Source organism: Anolis carolinensis, chromosome 6 (genome assembly GCF_035594765.1).
Source record: "Anolis carolinensis isolate JA03-04 chromosome 6, rAnoCar3.1.pri, whole genome shotgun sequence".
NCBI classification, from domain to species: domain Eukaryota; kingdom Metazoa; phylum Chordata; class Lepidosauria; order Squamata; family Dactyloidae; genus Anolis; species Anolis carolinensis.
In genome coordinates, this window is record NC_085846.1 from 76,295,175 (window position 1) to 76,310,408 (window position 15,234).

General features: G+C 39.8%; 1 protein-coding gene across 1 annotated transcript in view; it reads right to left on the minus strand.

Moving 5' to 3' along the window:
* The window catches only part of ube2e1 (ubiquitin conjugating enzyme E2 E1), an 85,030-nt gene that overhangs the window by 14,736 nt on the left and 55,060 nt on the right, over nucleotides 1-15,234 (minus strand). The window lies entirely within an intron of this gene.

A 15,234-nucleotide genomic window follows, 5' to 3' on the forward strand; every position in this document is an offset into this window, starting at 1 on the left:
ATTTTTGGCATCTCATCTATATATATAAAAGAGTGATGGCATCACGGCAATTCACAAAACAACAAAAGTACAGGCCCCCCAACCTCAAAATTTGACAACACAACCCATCATCCACGCCTCAAGGTTGATACAACAAAAAGAAAAATAAAGTCCTAATTAGAGGGAGAGCAATAATTTTTTTATCCAATTGCTGCCAGTTTAGAGGGCTAATCTCTGCCCATTTGGTTGCCTAGCAACCAGCCAAGGGACAGCCAGGTCTCAGTTAGGGGACAGGCCGATTTAGGACTCACTTAGACTTCTTCCACAGATTATCTAATTTGCACTGGATTATATGGCAGTGTAGACTCAAGGCCCTTCCACACAGCTATATAACCCATTTATAATCTTATATTATCTGCTTTGCACTGGATTATCTTGACTCCACACTACCATATAATCCACTTCAGTGTGCATTTTATACAGCTGTGAAGAAGGGGCCTCATATAATCCAGTTCTAAGCAGATAATTTAAGATTATCAATATACAGTAGAGTCTCACTTATCCAACGTAAACAGGCCGGCAGGATAAGTGAATATGTTGGATAATAAGAAGGGATTCAGGAAAAGCCAATTAAACATCAAATTAGGTAATCGTTATACAAATTAAGCACCAAAACATCATATTATACAACAAATTAGACAGAAAAAGTAGTTCCATGCGCAGTAATGCTATGTAGTATTTACAGTAGAGACTCACTTATCCAACACTCGCTTATCCAACATTCTGGATTATCCAACGCATTTTTGTAGTCAATGCTTTCAATATATTGTGATATTTTGGTGCTAAATTCATAAATACAGTAATTACTATATAGCATTACTGTGTACTGAACTACTTTTCTGACAAATTTGTTGTCTAACATGATGTTTTGGTGCTTAATTTGTAAAATCATAACTTAATTTGATGTTTAATAGGGTTATCCTTAATTCCTCATTATCCAACATATTCGCTTATCCAACGTTCTGCCGGCCCGTTTATGTTGGATAAGTGAGACTCTACTGTACTGTATTTACAAATTTACCACTAAAATATCACAATGAATTTAAAACACTGACTACAAAAACATTGATTATGAAAAGGCAGACTGCGTTGGATAATCCAGAACACTGTATAAGCGAATGTTGGATAAGTGAGATTCTTCTTTAATATGAAATAATTACTGGGATAGAATAATGCAGAACAATATAATCTCTAAAACCAGGACAGTAAATAAACAGGGGAATTCCACACAGGAAACAATCGGGGCCAGCTAACACCTCCCAACAAAGTATTCCCATCATCAAAGTCTGGCAAATCCTGTTTTCTCAGGGCCACAGACAGTAGAAGCACATAAAATATCGCAAACAACACTACTCTGAAAACAAGGGAATTCCAGACAGGAAACAATCAGGGCCAGCTAACACCTCCCAACAAAGTATCCCCATCATCAAAGTCTGGAAAATCCTCTGTTTTCTCAGGGCCACATACAGTAGAAGCACATAAAATATCACAAACAACACCACTCTGAAAACAAGGGAATTCCAGACAGGAAACAATCAGGGCCAGCTAACACCTCCCAACATAAAATTCACTCAGGGAGGAAACAGCCAGGCTTTAAAGCTGCAAGGCCATTACATCCTAATCATTTTTCCTAATTGCAGCATTCATACTTGCCTCCAACAAACAAAAAAAACCAATCAGAAATATTGTATATTCACAACCTTTAGGAAATAATATCCCCTGATGGCGCAGCGTGTTAAAGTGCTGAGCTGCTGAACTTCTGGACTGAAAGGCCACAGGTTTGAATTGGGGGAGCGGAGAGAGCCCCCACTGTTAGCCCCAGCTTCTGCCAACCCAGAAGTTCGAAAACATGCAAATGTGAGTGCATCAATAGGTACTGCTCCAGCGGGAAGGTAGCGCCGCTCCATGTAGTCATCCCACATGACCTTAGAGGAGTCTACGGACAACACCGGCTCTTCGGCTTAGAAATGGAGATGAGCACCAACCTCCAGAGTCAGACACGACTGGACTTAATGTCAGGGGAAAACCTTTACCCTTGACCTTAACTACCATCAATTCCTCAATACTTTATTTCCCATACCACCAGACTTCGCCACAGCAACGCGTGGCCGGGCACAGCTAGTTTAGTTTATAAAAAAGATAAAGCAATCCAACCTTCAAATAAGCTATGTAATAAGGGACATACACCAGCTTCACAAAGGACAAGGTTTCCAGTCCTCAAGTAAGGTTATAATATGGAACACCTGACAACCCTAATTGGGGAGAAACAAAAACCAGCTTCTCTGTAAAATATTCAGTATCGAACTGCCCTGTTTTTGAGAATTGCTGAAAAGATGAATAGCCAAGATGTTTGTAATTTGGTTTTATCAGTTCATCATCAGCAGTTCATATAGAATCATAGAATCATGGAGTTGGAAGAGACCACATGGACCATCTAGTACAACCCCCTGCTATGCAGGAAAAATACCTGAGATGGCCACCTAGCCTCAGTTTAAAAGCCTCCAAGGAAGGAGCCCCTGCCACAAGAGTTCCACTGTTGAACAGCTGACAGTCAGGAAGTTCAGGTGGAATCTCCTTTCCTGCAATTTGAACCCAATGCTCTGAATCTAGTCTCCAGGACAACAGAAAACAAGCCTACTCCCTTTTCCTTGTGACATTGTTTCACATATTTATGCATGGCTATCATGTCCCCTCTCAACCTTCTCATCTGCATACCCAGCTCTTTAAGACACTCCTCATAGGGCATGATCTCCAGACCTTTGATCATTTTTGTCACCCTCCACTGGACACCTTCCAGCTTGTCAATATCTCTTTTAAATTGTGGGGCCCAGAATTGGACACAGTATTCCAGGTGAGATCTGACCAAAGCAGAATAGAGAGGCACCATGACTTCCTTTGATCTAGACAATGCAGCCCAAAATCCCATTGGCTTTTAAAGCTACAGCATCACATTGTTTACTCATATTCAACTTGTTGTCCACAAAGACTCAAAGATCTTTTTCACATATACTGTCAATAAGCCAGGCATTTCCTTTTTTTGCCGATGTATGATATCTTACATTTGTCCTTGTTGAAATTCATTTTGTTAGTTTTAGTCCAGCTTTCTAATCTGTTAAACTCATTTTGAATTCTGATCCTGTCTTCTGGAGTATTAGCAATTCCTCCTAATTTGGTGTCATCTGCAAACTTAATAAGCATACCCTCTAAATCTTCATCTAAGTAATTAATAAAGATGCTGAACAGTACTGAGCCCGGGACAGAACCCTGCGGCACCCCACTAGTCACTTCTTTCCAGAATGAAGAGGAATAATTGGTGAGCACTCTTTGGATTCTTAACCAATTACAGATCCACGTAATAGTAACATTGCCTAGCCCACATTTGACTAGTTTGTTTGCAAGAAGGTTATGGGGGACTCTGTCGAAGGCCTTACTGAAATCAAGATATGTGACATCCACAACATTCCCTGCATCTACCAAGCTTTTAACTCTATCGAAAAAAAGAGATAAGATTAGTCTGGCATGACTTGTTTTTGAGAAATTAATGTTGACTTTTAGTAATCAAAGCATTCCTTTCTAAGTGATTGCAGACTGCTTCCTTAATGACCTGGACAGGATCAGAATATTCCCTGGTATTGATGTCAGGCTAACTTCATAGTTCTCAATGAAAAGTAAAACATGACATTATACAAAGCATGAGTTGTGGGATGTGGTGCTGTTGCATTTATGTGTCATTTTGCAAGATTATGAAACCTCTTTGTTTCTAAGCAAAGAACAGATATGTACTTCACAATAAATATAAATTCAAAGCAATAAAAATCAGTTATATCTTACATTTGTTACAAAAAGCAATGCCACCACATTCCCAAAGATGTGAGTAAAGAAATCAACAGACAAAAACATTTTTCACTTAATAAACAACAGGGATATAAGAAGTTACACTGTGATGATTTCCTTCAAAGATATTAATATAAAAATGCAGATGCAGTGTAATCTCTAGAATAGTCTCTGGACATTCAAAGCCAATTCACAGAAGCCAACTTTTTTTTCCATTTGATCTTTCCAGCATGATGGAACGCAAGTCAGCACACACCACATGGAAGCCTGTCAAACCCCTGCGAGATTGCTGCATCATGTGTCTTCAAATCAAAGCTTTTTCAGGATAACTACAACTTCTAGAATCTCACTGCTACTATGGGGCTGCTTCAAAACTGTGTTCTGGACCAAGCTTACGTGATAGAGAAATTATGAAAATGACTGGAGATAAGACAGTTGCAATCCTTATCTACATTCAAGTGCAATAGTTAATGTATGTTAAGAGAATGTACTCTAGAATGAGTACATTTACTTAACATATAGCGCCTCTATCAAAACTTCACAGTGAAATTAATCTTAAAACATCAAAATTCTAAGGAGTATCCTTTCTTATATATTGCAAAGTTTCATGATACCCTTAGAATCTCTGTTCACTAAAAATCTCTAGGTCCCCCACAGCACTTCTGTGGTCAATTTCCAACAGCAGTTGACCACAGAATTGCATTGGAGAACCTACAAATCACTTCAGAAGTGTTATCCCTAGGAACCTCCAGTGAATGTTTATAGTCAACTTCCAATTGGCAATAGAGTTGGACGGGAGGACCTAGGGCAGTGGTTCTCAACCTGTTGGTCCGCAGGTGCTTTGGCCTACAACTCCCAGAAATCCCAACCAGTTTACCTGCTGTTAGGATTTCTGGGAATTGAAGGCCAAAACATCTGGAGACCCGCAGGTTGAGAACCACTGACCTAGAGATTCCCAGATAACCTATTAATCAAATCCATAAATAATCAAATCTGCAAAAGTGAAACCCCCAAATATGGAGGTTGACTATACTTTCCACCCCAGATATTTGCCCAGTTCTCTGAAATTACGTGAGAGGTTATGGGCTGTCACATTGTTGTTTTTACCTGATCTGCCCTGATACACTAGGATCACTGTACAAACTTATTGAGAACCTCTCTTGAATACCCTTAGCCACCAATCTAAGAAAGTGTCTAAATGGGATTGCCATGCTGTTAAAGTACTATCATTATATATATAGTTGTATTGGATAAACCTTGTAGAATGAAACTATAATGTGGGACAAGCACCTGCAATTTGTTACTATCCATTTATTGCTGCAACAAAGTATAGGAGAAAACATTTACCATATGCAGTTGAAAGCCACACCCAAATACCACTTCTCAACATAGTCGCCATTCAAATCTAGGCACTTATCATAGCGATGAATGAGCTTGGCAACTCCTTCCCCACAAAACTCTGCTGCTTGCGTCCTCAACCGGCTGGTCACCCCTTTCCGCAGCTGCGCATCACCAAAACGCTGCATTGAGGACGCAGTATCTTCTTTTTTGAAACAAAGAGACCAAGAGTCTTTCTAATCATTCCTATCAAGTATCTTGTACATCTGAAGTCTACTGCTACAAAAACAACAGATTTATCGTAAAGGGAATTAATGGAAGAGAACATGCAAGTATGAGAGTGCACCGTTATAATAATTCAATTTAAAGCTATCAAGGAGCTAAATACTTAGGTGCTTAATGAAAAAGCAAAACTATTTTAGCAATGCTACTGAGATCAACTTTGGGGTACACATTAGAAAAGACATCATAGGCGAGGTATTATAAATACTCTGATTAAATGTCTTTGCAATCTTCCGTTTCATATGAGATTGCCTGCTAAATGAAAACAAAACAATACCTTTAGGAATTTCCATCATTACTCTCAAATTACACACGTTAGCATCTCTATTAAACACATGGCCAGCTTAAAAATGGTTTCATCCTACAAGATTTATCTAATACAACTTGAGATAATTATAGTACTCTGAAACATTAAAGATAAAACAGACTATTGAAAATACATAATATTAATTTTACTTTATTGGAACTGTCAAACACCCTTTGTACAGTTTGCAACTTTCAGTAGGAATATTTCAAATTCATTTAATCTATTCTAATTTCAGACAAATTGTATTCCAATACCATACATATGCATACAGTATATCACAACATTACCATGGGGTTGTAATCCTGTGTTTTGTAGTACACAATTCAGAGAACGTAAGAATGTATAGGTTTATTTATTTATTTGATGGCAGGCAACCTCTGAGGATGCCTGCCATAGATGTGGGCGAAACGTCAGGAGAGAATACTTCTAGAACATGGCCATACAGCCCAGAAAACATACAACAACCCTGTGATCCCGGCCATGAAAGCCTTCGACAACAAAATGCAAGTCGCTTCTGATGTGAGAGAATTGGCCATCTGCAAGGACATTGCCCAGGGGACACCTTGATGTTTGCTGTTTTATCATCCTTGTGGGAGGCTTTTCTCATGTCCCCCGCATGGGGAGCTGGAGCTGACAGAGGGAACTCACCTGCTCTCCTTGGATTCAAACCGCCGACCTATCGGTCAGCAGACCTGCCGGCACAAGGGTTTTACCCATTGCACCACCAGGAGCTCCATATGTATAGGTAATTAATTATGTTATGGTTTTCCAGCTAAACACCTTAATAACAGAAATAGGGGATGATGCAAGAATTTTTAAAGGGGGGACTTTTAGCATTTGACTGGCTTTTGATGACCAGGATTTGTCACCAACTGAGTGCTGTAGTCTTAGTATTAAATTGTATTTTTAATTGTAACATTCAAAAAGTTTTGATTTTATAGAGAATCTTATTTTGTGCTTAAATATTTTTTTTTATCTAATATATGAGCTGCTTTGAGTCTTATTTTGTGAAGAAAATCTATATATAAATCCAGTACAGAAACATATTTTGCTTCTTCTTGTAACTCTTCATCCACAGAGGGTTTCACATACGTAACCTATACACCATTATTACTCTCTTTAAAAAAAAAGTGTTTACTTTTACATGGTTATGTATATTTTGATTCTATAGACTGTGGGTTAAAAAAAAAAAAACACAGGCAAACAGCCCAACCCTCATGGAATTATGAGTAAAGAATCCGGCCAGCCAAGTCTGGTCAACATAATGTCTTGAGGTTATTAACTTTTAAAACATGTTGTTTGAAAACAGTAATTACACACCAAGAGGTTTTTGTTCTTTTTCTTCGGTCTTATTTTTAGGCTAGCATGCTCCCCGCATCTCCCTCTGCATTCAAAACCATGGGAATTTGACCAACACCATACTTCTTTAAGGAATCCTGTCCTCTGTCAGACTAAGAGAAACTTACCAATCCATCAAGTGACAAAGCAAATATGGAACAAAACAATATTTTGCCTACTTTGATTACTTGTGGTTCCATGCTGTTCTTCAGTGTCATGATTAAGCTATGATGATTAATTGGTATGGTATAAAATGCTCTGAAGCAGTTGGAGGGAGGGAGAAGATATTGCGAGAAATTATTGTCTGTCTTCAGGCTTTAAAATATACCCTACGGAAATAATTCTGAGTACTGTGCTTTGGAGCTGCCTCAGATGGAGCACGGGGTGTCCCTGGAGCCCTCTGGTATCCAAATGGCTGCCTAGGCTGAGCTCACACTGGGCCTGCCATTGTTTCACCACTAAAAAACAGCTCCCTGGCAGAGCTTTACTGGTGAAGTTCCTTCTGATGGGGTCACACTGGGGCATCCAGTAGAAGCAACATCACCAACAAGGCTTTGCTAGGGAGCTGGCTCTGCAAAGCAAGCTGGCAACACATTGATGAGTCTGTTGATGTGTGAACACAAACCCACCCATCCCTCTTCAAAAGCACAAAAATCACTCCAGAGATACTGGGAATCGTGGTTTCCCTTGTGTTGAATTAACGTCTGGAAGCAGTGCTTCTGTTGTGAAACCAGGCATCCATCATGTGGACTTTTTTCAAGGTGAATCCATTTTATTTGGCAGGTGTAGGCACGAACTGAGAGTGCATCTCTACTATAGAATCAATGCAGTTTTATACCATGTTGTGGGAGTTGTAGTTTTATTAGGTCTGCATCTACCAAAATTCCATAGCATTTAGCCATGGCAGTTGAAGTGGCGCAAACTGAATTAATTCTACAGTATAAATACACCCTACAATAGTCATCCACTTAATCGTCATGGAATTACTTGAAACTGATTTTATGACATCATAAAGAAATTGTATCTTGATGTCTATCACACACCTCCTCCACAAAGCTCTGGCACATTTTTGATGTAAAACAGTGGCTCATTTAAATAGTGGCACCAAGAAGTCCTTGAATAGGAAACAAAATAGACAAATAGCCAGGCAGCTACGCTTATGGCAGAGCAGCAGGTAAGCCATATGAGCCACAAAGCAGTCTGGTTGCAAATGCAAGAGGAACTGAATCTATGGCTGTAATTATTCCATCTATAAAACAAGAATAAGCACCTCATGCATTCTATTTGAAGCACTATTTAAACTACAGCTGCTTCCCAAAAAATTTCCAACTCCGATAAGTGAAAATCATACTAATGAGTAAATGTTAACAAATTTAACCTTCTGGTCAATACAATGAAAGGGAAAAAAAGATTCTGTGATAGCATTTAGAGAAATAAAATTAAATGCCCAATAAATATAAAAGAGATAATAAAAGTAAATTAAACATCAATAAAAAGTGTGGGCTTGAGTGAGCTTTGTAACAAATAAAGACTGAAGATACGACTGGCTACTATGCACACTGAATCACTTATCTCAAAACTGTATATCACTACACATTCGCCAAATAGTTGCATCATTTAAGATCTAAACAGCAAGCCCTCATGTGTGTTGCTATTACAGTGATCAGTTTTCTATTCCACATCAAAAGGATTATGCTGTAACCACAGAAGACCTGTTATTTCTCTGCAGAGCATCTCTGAAGTCAGCACAAACTACAGATAAGGGGCGTGAAACCGGACCTTACTCAGACTAATGAGGAATTATTTGTTCGAATATCAGCTAGTTTCTTCTTAACAGAAAAACCACTTGGAAGTGGATCAAACAGGCATGCAAATCTGTTATAAGCTGTGTTTTACATTATAATGAGTTGTTACTGACCTGCGTGGATCCTCCTATTATATGACAGGATATAAATATGTTATCAGGGTTTGTAGGTAAGATGTTGTAATGTACACAGGCACCTTTCTCTGAAATCAAGGTGTCAAAAGCAGCATAATGAAATGGGAATAAAATTACTTTATTAGTGCAATAAGCACTTTTTTCTTACATGCTTATAAATGCCATTTTTAAGTGTAGTCTAAAGAAGTAACCAGAAACAATATAATCCGGAAACCAAATTGAAGGAAAACAAGTGAGAAGGAACAATGTTTTAAGACACTACACAAGTAACACAAATGAAACTGCTTTTTAGAAAAATAAAATAAGAAAATGCACACGACGTATAGGTTTCCTACAAATGTACCTGAATGTACTGAATGTACTAAAGCCACCAAATATTAGAAACACTGGAGAATGCAGATTCTTGCAGCACAAGCTTACTCTCTGGATGGCCCAAGTCCTATCAAGTTTTGTCCAGTCAGGACAAAATATTCCGCTAGAATTAATAACCCAATCGACCAGTACCTACTTCTGACATAGGCTGGCTGTATGTACAGCCACTTCTCTCCTCTGTACCTGGCTCTGTGTGGTCTTAGAACCAAGACAGTATACCTTTTGCTTTTGACAGGCAACTTTTCAAGCCAATGCTTCCACATTCGGATCAAAGACCCCACAGGGCTAGGCACTGAAGAAAAGGGATACCAAAGAAAAGCTGCCATTCAGGAACTATGCAACTTGCATATAAGGTGGTTTCCTCTTCAGTCAGAGGCATATGAATGTGGGGTTACCCACTACCATGAGTTATTGCTCGCCTCTTCTGTTTGGATAGGGACATCCCTTTTGGACACTTCACTGCATGAGCAACAAGAAAGACAAACCATATGCAGAATCATTTGTTCCACGCGCACTATGACCCACAATCTTGGCATGCATTTTAAATTATGATTTCGCTCCCCAAAAAAGCATGTTGAAGAGTCACTTCAGAGCAGCTTGGTAATCACACAGCAACAGAATAATACTAAAGGGAAAATTAATGTGGCTGTTAGAGCATGAACTAGGAACCCGAGCACGCAATTCAGAAATAATCGCTGTAATGAACTTAATGGGTACCATTAGGGCAGCTATTGTGAGCCAGAGAAGAGATAAAGGTAAAGAACAAACAGGTTTGGGGATTATATTTCCTTTTCTTCCTCACCTACACATAAACCATACACTCTCCCATTATCAATCATGATTAAGAGTTTAAATCCAATAGGACACCCTGCTGCTGCTCAATCACATAGTTGTTTCTGACTCTTTGTGACCTCATGGACCAGTCCACGCCAGAGCTCCCTGTCCGCTGTCGCTGCCCCCAGGTCCTTCAAGTTCATGCCAGTCACTTCAAGGATACTGTCCATCCCTCTTGCCCTTGGTCGACCTCTCTTCCTTTTTCCTTCCATTTTCCCCAGCATCATGATATTTTCCAAGGTTTCCTGTCTTCTCATGATGTGGCCAAAATACTTCATCTTTGCCTCTAGTAAAGACACCTAACTAGAGTAATCCCACAGAGTCAATACGACTTACTTCAGCTAAAAAGTCCCATTCGTTAAGTGGGTCAAATAACTAGATTTAGTCTTAAATATTACAGCTTCACTGACATTAATTCTGGTTAACACAAACTAGCATGATTTCCTAACTTTGGACTTGAACCATGGTTTAAATTTCAGCACTGACATTGGCCTACTTTTAAGGTTATTACGATTGTTACTGAACTCATCTACAGATAAGTTACAAACAAGATAGGTTCTGGAGGTTCTTAAGTTGAATTTGTTTGTAAGTTGGAACAGGTACATTTTAAAACTCCATATATATATATATATATATATATATATATATATATATATATATTTCTAGCTTCAGATAACATAGGGAAGAATTAATACCCCTGTAACATTTCATTTGCTGTCCCCCTGTTTGGAAGACTTCATCTCACTTTCTGACCCTGTGACAACTGGATTTTGAACATTTTGGTTTGTTGTGGAAACAAGGATTAGTGATAAAGCTGCAGTGGACACACCTTTCACCATGATAACTCTTACAGGAGTGAATATCCCTTCCTAGGGATAAATTTCTTCTCACTTCCTGTTGTCTCTCCCCCATTCTCAACTATGAGACACATTTAAGTTGGACATTTGTAACTCGGTGACTACCTGTATATGAAACTTTGGGGACATAGTTAAAATACTATGGTATCACAAGATCATATAACATAGCATTTCTGTGTGTGTGTGTGTGTATGTGTCTGACTACAATACTAATTCCTTATGCTTTTGTTATAAACAACATGATTTTTGTAGGTTCAAATAGATTAACTGCAAAGACTGTTGAGAAAGAGCCAACTCAAGAGCACATTAGTTGCAAAAGTTCCATATCTAAATCATACTTAAAGGCTTACAAAATGCAAACCCTTTTTTGGAGATGGAGTGAGGTCAGAGGGATTGCTAAATTATTCTCAAGTGTACTGAAGCTCTACTTAGTCCAGCAATAATCACTTCAATTTAGAAGCAAGTCCTGGCAAAATGGTTCAAGAGAAATTAATCCATTTAGTATTGGCTTTGAAATAGAAAATAAAATCAAGCAGTTTTGCTCCCCATGGGACTCCTAATTCCCCAGCAATAGCTCATCCTATTCAATTCCAGAAGCTTGTCCTTTCATATATAGCGGCAGTGTTTCTTTTACTTTAAAAGACTAGAGTTACAACCCTCACCCCAATCTAACAAGTTTGCATAAATATACAAAGCCTGCCTTTAAAACATCAATGGAATAATTTCTCACAATGCAAAGCCATTCCACACTCTCTGTAAGTTATTCTGCATTTGACCATACATGATTAAACAATTGCCAATGGATACAATAATAGGCCTATATTTAATTTGTGCTGAAACAAAACCATGGCACTCCTGAACAGAAGTGAATGAAAAATATTGTGTTGCACAAGGCAGTATAATAGAAATAGTATGAGAAGCACTGTCAAGAGTACTTTAACATCTATATGAAATTTTATCAGATAAAAGGCTGTTCCAAAAAAGATGCAGAATTCATTTGGATGCAGAGACATGTTGTGCAGAATGTTTACATGCTATTTCTGTGCACGAGATCTAGATGATCTGTAGCCTCATCCCTATGCACATTTATTCAGAAGCAACAACACAACTGAGTTCATTGTAGTTTAATTCCAAGTATGCATTGGATTGCAGATTCTGAGTAAACACAATTTATTTGGGGGTGGTGTACTTTGTACTTCTGAGTTAATATTCAGGCAATTTGGTTGTATGGTAGAAATCAAACAGAGGTGCCAAGTATTCTGCAAAACTAATCCCCCCCCCCCCCCCGAAACCAGGAAAACAAACAGAAGAATACAGTTCTTTCGGTTACTTTCTGGTTTGTCTTTTTCTTTCTTCCCTCTCCCATGCTTCTGTCATTTTGATGCAGCACTGAAGCAAGCCCTGGGGCAAAAATTATCCCAGATGTTGTTACCTTCAGCAAGGCTGGCACAAGTCATGAGGCCCAGTTTAAATGTCAATTGCACTTGGCACTTGGAGTTTTTACATCTATTAGAAATATAATAATGATATGCAAAGATATCACTGGTGTTGCAGCAGGTTAAACCACTGAGCTGTTGAACTTGCTGACTGAAAGATCGGCGGTTCAAATCTGGGAAGCTGGGTGAGTTCCTGCTGTTAGCCCCAGCTTCTGCCAATCTAGCAGTTCAAAAATCTAGCAGTAACGGCGCTCCATACAGTCATGCCAGCCACATGACCTTGGAGGTTTCTATGGATAACGCCGGCTCTTTGGCTTAGAAATTGAGATGAACACCAACCCCCAGAGTCGGACACAACTAGATTTAATGTCAGGGGGAAAACTTTACCTAACTTTATGCAAAGATATAATAACAACAGCAGCAGCAACAACTTTATTTTTATACCCTGCCACCATCTCTCCGAAGAAACTCAAGGCAGCTTACGTGCGAGACCATGGCTGGGGGGTAAAGTGCTGAGTACAATCTATCACTCAATTAGGGCTGGACATTCATGAGCAGGGCTTAACCATTATCAAATGGAACCTGGAACATCCAGGTTTTCAGATCCTTGCGAAAGGCGGTCAGATTGGGGGCTAGGCTAATCTCCTTAGGGAGGGAGTTCCAGAGCCAGGGGGCCACCTGTGAGAAGGCCCTCTCCCCCATCCCCACCAACCGTGCTTGTGACGGTGGCAGGAGCAAGAGGAAGGCCTCCCCAGCAGATCTTAAGGCCTGCGGTGGTTCCTAGGGGGAAATGCGGCCACAAAGATAGGCAGGACCGTTTAGGGCTTTGTAACCTGCACTTTGTATTGGGACCAAGAACTTATTGGCAGCCAGTGGAGCTGCCTTAATAGTGGCGCCGTCCACTCCCTATAATTAGCTCCGGTTAGCAACTTGGCTGCCGATCTTTGCCCCAGTAGAAGTTTCTGGGCTGTCTTCAAAGGCAGCCCCACGTAGTGTGTTGCAGTAATCCAGACTACATGTAACTAAGGCATGGACCACTGTGGCCAAGTCAGGCTTCTCGAGTACAGTGACAGCTGGCGCACGTGTTCTAACTGTGCAAAGGCCCTCCCAGTCACCGCTGACACTGAGCATCAAGCATCAGCACTAAGTCAAGGAGGACCCCCAGACTGTGGACCTGTATCCTCAGGGGGAGTGTAACCTCATCGAGCACAGGTTGCTACTCTATACCCTGATCGACCCCACGAGGACCTCTGTCTTATCTGGATTAAGCTTCTGTTTGTCAGCCCTCATCCAGTCCATCACAGCGGCCAGGCACTGGTCCAGGATCCAGGGGGCTTACTTGGAATTCGGTGAAAAAGTAAATGAGTTGAGTATCATCTGCATAGAGATGGCACTGAACTCCAAAACTCCGGATGACCTCACCTAATGGTTTTATGGAGATGTTAAAAAGCATGGGAGATAGAGTGCAACCTTGTGGGACCCCACAGGTCAATGGCCAGGAGTCTGAGCAGGTGTCCCCCAACTTCACCAACTGGGTAAAATCCCCCAGGAAGGAGTGGAGCCACTGCAAAGCAGTGCCCCCAAGACCCATTTCGGAGAGATAGGAAGTAAAGGAATACAAAACGAAGTTTCCTGAAGTTGGTTCATATACAAGTAATAAGAGTGCTTTTTGTAAAGGTTAACTGTCCTGTTATAGAGTCATGTCAAATAAAATTAATTAATGAAATAAAACTGTGCAGTCGATAAATGGGACAGGAAAACATCTAACATCAGTTCTAAGAGCACATGATTTGCAGCATGTTTGTAATATTCAATAAAGTGGAGAAGCTCAGTGGGAATAGTTTCAGTTTCCAAGTGCCTTTAATAAACAATATAGAAACAAAATAAGGGAATTCATTAGCAACTCTTACATGGGAAAAGTTTTAACATACCACTTCTTCCCAAGTTCCTGGCATCAATCTAAGGAATGTCTCCTTCCTCCTACTCCTCACTTAATAATTAGAAAGCAAAGGACCCAAAACATTCTCTCCTTTTCTCTTACATTTTATTATTTCTGACAGAGACAGAGGAGTTTCAGATGTCACCCCAGGAAACTCCCAGGCTGCAGAGACAAATCTCAGTTAATGCAGGAAATGTGTTCCTGGTATTACTTCTTTAACAGAGAATTTGGTACCGGACACACAAATAACATGGAAAGAACAGGGATAGATTCCTGCACCACGAAAAAAAAGAAGAACAGTTCTACAATGTAGATGTGACCAAATGTATAAGCCTATGCTTTTTAACATGCTGGGAGTATCTGGTTAAGCAAGCTTATCTGCTCTTTCGTTTTCTTTCTGTTTTTCAGTTCATGCATGCTCCCAGTTGTAAGGAGGAACACAAAACTGTTTTTACAGTCCTCCTTTGCCATGCTCCTGATGCAGATACTGCTTTAGAAACATACAGCTAGACGGAGGACAAGGAAGAAAACAGAAGTCCAGGCATGTTAAATAGACTTTGTAAAAAGGAGAATTGCCATCAAAGCTTTTGTCAATTGAGATGTACCTGTACTGGCTGGTACAGAGAGGTGCTCATGTATTACATATTATGCAAGGGACTCCTAAAGCTTTCAGACTCATACACTCTTCAGATTCACCCAGTTTTACAAGGAAACATATT